Source organism: Anneissia japonica, unplaced genomic scaffold (genome assembly GCF_011630105.1).
Source record: "Anneissia japonica isolate Jap-2015-1 unplaced genomic scaffold, ASM1163010v1 scaffold180_len884964_cov147, whole genome shotgun sequence".
In the NCBI taxonomy this organism is placed as follows: Eukaryota; Metazoa; Echinodermata; class Crinoidea; order Comatulida; family Comatulidae; genus Anneissia; species Anneissia japonica.
In genome coordinates this window covers 115,625-119,309 of record NW_022696035.1, presented here as the reverse complement: position 1 = coordinate 119,309, position 3,685 = coordinate 115,625, and the positions used below count along the sequence as shown (strand labels likewise).

Below are 3,685 nucleotides of genomic sequence, written 5' to 3'. Positions count from 1 at the left end.
CATACATTCTGTAACATAGCTCTCAACGAATGTAGTCTTGTAAATGTATAAAGCTACTGTGTAATAAAATGCCTCTGGCGGGACTCGAACCTGCGACCCTTTCGCTGTCAAGGCGAGCGTCATAACCATTAGACCACGGAGGCTTCGTGGTTGAACAGATACAAATACCACCAGATACACTCCATTACACAATAGATAGGCCTACGGCTAGAAACAAATAGTTAGATATAATATAAATCAAGATAGACGTTAACACTATATAGGGATGGGGGTGAGGTGCCAAGCTTGATTAGCTCTAGTTATACCCTGGTTACCTTTTGTATTTATATGTTTGATACAATAAAGAAGAATGTAATATAAACATTTGGTTTCTATTATGGATTTGATGGTCCAGAAAAAATGTAATTTCTGACAAGTGTGCTTGATCCAAATTAAAATAATACCAAAACACTACTATTTTGTCAGTTTTTGTGCAATATCCTAAGTGGTTTAATTTCACGGTGAAAACAGAACATTTACCTCCTGACTCCATATCTATGAATGTAATATTCTAAAAGACTCGTCAATTTAGTAGACAGAACACAAAAAGTTTACTTTAAGATCTTGTAAGGCCAAAGTTAAGGAACATGGTTTTAAGTGAATTTTCCTCAAAATGTCATGTTAAAGTGTCAAATAGGAACATATGTTTAAGTAATTGGAGACCAAAACTAAGTCTTTACAAACAGGCACAGAAATAAGGAAATCTTCCAAAAAAATAAGGTCATAGGTCAAATATCACATTTCCAGTCACTCTTGGAGAAAATGTTACATTGAAGTAAATAGAAATGTATATGTTTTTATTTAAAAAAGAAACCAAGTCTGTACGGCTAGTGGTTGCCAAGATATGCTGCATGTATATCCCTAATTTGCATATCAACTAAGATGTAATTTCACCAGCCCCGCATTTCAGCATCTGTGTATTTTGATTATTATAATTATTTAATTAATTTATTCCATTTCAAAGGCTAGATTTTATGGGACTAATTAAATCAATAATTTTCTATATTAATTATATGCTAAAAATAGCTAAAATATTTAAAATAGCGGCCATTTTGAATTTCAATTTTGAAAATTTGAAGTGAAATATTATTTTTATTTTCATTTATATGACAGAATATTTTTTATACATTAGCATCTTTGAATGTCATAAACGTACAAATATTGGTAATAAAATGCTTGAAAATAGCGGCCATTTGAAATTGCTGGGTTACCCCCCTTCCGCATAAAAAAAAAATGTGACACATTTTATGAGACTAATTAAATCATTAATTTTGTATATTAAATATAATGCTAAAAATAGCTAAAATATTTAACATAGCGGCCATTTTAAATTTAAATTTTGAAAATTTGAAGTGAAATATTATTTTTATTTTCATTTTCACTTTATGAAAGAATATTTTATACATTAGCATCTTTGAATGTCATAAACGTACAATTATTGCTTGAAAATAGCGGCCATTTGAAATTGCTGGATACGCCCCTTGCGCATAAAAAAAATGTGGTACATACTTTTATATTCAGTGATGTCTATTCTACAACATATTGTATTCATTTTTTTTATATGGGAAAAAAAAAGAAAAAAAAAAGCAACCAACCAAAATTTCCTGGACAACTCACCTGGGTCTCGGCGAATTCTACTTTGGTCTACAAGCTCTACAAGACGAAATTGAAATAGATAGAATAAAACGTTTGCTGTAGAGTTAAAAGGTCTATATGTGTGTTTGTGAATATATTTAGATTTCTGTTTGTCTGCGTCTACCTACTGATTTATTCATACGATGAGACATACGTGGATCCACATCGTTTATCCCATTTGCCATTAAATTTATATATATATATATATATAGATTTAGTCTAGTAAAACCGGAAAAGCATTAGATAACGCGCCAATGTATTCATTATTACTGTATTAAGCAATGGTCAACAGTGCGCATGCGCACTCAATGTCGGTATATATCGTTGCAGGTAAAAGCAGAATTAGGCTTTAAAAAAAGACAACAATGATTTTTAAATATTCCTATTAGGTGGCTGTATTGCGAAATCTAAAAAATATTTTTATAATAACAAAAAACAACATCAACCTTGAATTTGTTGTCCTTGTTATCGTGGCGGTTGATATGCAGAAATAATTGGGATTTAATTTGGACCGGACAAAATATACGTATATGAATACACGTTTTGAAGATACGAGCAAGAAAGGTGAATAAATGACAAGTTTATTTCGCAGGTTATATTTATATTTTAAAATAATAATTGCAAACAAAATTCCAATTTAGCTGGTAATAAAATATATTAAATATTTCTAAACAATCGCATCTTGACCTGTGCTAGTAAAACGTACCATTTTCATCAGGTAAGGCGTCAGCAAAGACATATTCAGTCAGAACACACACTATCAGGAATACAGCCAACACTTGCAGGGTACTAAAATAAAAATACTCATTGTAATCAATTGTATTCTGCCATACCTTCATACGGGAAGATCTCTTTCACGAATTAATATTACTAATGCTTTTGAAACAATGTAAAGCCGGGGGAGTCACTGCGCTGTACGACGGTCGTACGACCGTCGCACGACGAATCAACTCCCGCGCGCTCCCTGTTAGAACTAGCCGACGCGACGCCGTCTGCTCATTGTCCGCGGCAGTTTGTACAGATAATAATCTTTACTTGAATCTTTTTAGGTAAGACTTACATATTTTATCAAATGTTATAGGCCTACTTATATCATTATATTTCTATAGAACTGTTTCTACTTTTTACGAGTGAAAAAATGCGGATGATTTTATTTTCTTTTTGAATTCTATTATGCGCATACGATTTTCTTCTTCTACTACTACCTCCACCACCACCGCCTCCGCTGCTGCTACTGCTGCTACTGCAACTACTACTATACTACTACTACTAATAATATAATAATAACGATTTGTAAAGAGCAAACATCACCACCAAACTGGTGCTCAAGGCGCAGTGTCTAAAAAAGAACAACAGTAGAGAACAAACAAGAATAACAGATATCACAAGGAAAATAGGCTCCCAACGGGAGCGTCTGTCTATTGCTTTGGCATACCCTCGCCTAGTAGGCCTGGTCAGTGACCACCGAGATCTATTCTATATTATAATAATAATAATAATAATAATAATAATAATAATAATAATAATAATAATAATAAAAGAAATAAGTCTCAAAGCTCGAGTAAATACGTCTCAAAGCATATATAAATTACACAATAACCATGTTGCAACTTTTATTATGCTATTTATCTTTTATCAAATTATTCAACGAATAAAGTAATTCTTCTAAATTTAATAGAACTCAGTATTATGATTTACTACTGGATTGAAGTGTTACTTACCGTGTACTTGACATGATTGGTGTAGTGCTCAAATGAACAAGTATTTCATAATGTTGTAAACTATATAGTAAAATGTTTCAAACATTTGCATATGGATAATACATTTTTATTATGATCAGTTTTAGGTATTTCACCATTAAAAGCAGTACGTAGGCGAGTAATTTATTTTTATTATCACTATAAAAGTGCTTCTATTTTAATCTATATATATGTGAATATAAACCTACGAACACAGATGGCATTAAATACGTCCAATCTTTAATAGCATAGTATGACATTTAAAATTGGTA

At 31.7% G+C, this 3,685-nt stretch overlaps 1 long non-coding RNA gene across 1 annotated transcript; it reads right to left on the bottom strand.

Annotated features, from left to right (window-relative positions):
• Positions 1-1,655: 1,655 nt before the first annotated feature.
• LOC117101692 lies at positions 1,656-3,446 on the bottom strand. Its single transcript, XR_004444302.1, has 3 exons — positions 3,396-3,446; positions 2,381-2,463; positions 1,656-1,692 (listed from the first exon to the last, which is right to left on the bottom strand). It is a non-coding gene; the product is annotated as an uncharacterized LOC117101692 (long non-coding RNA).
• Between the last annotated feature and the right edge of the window lie 239 nt (positions 3,447-3,685).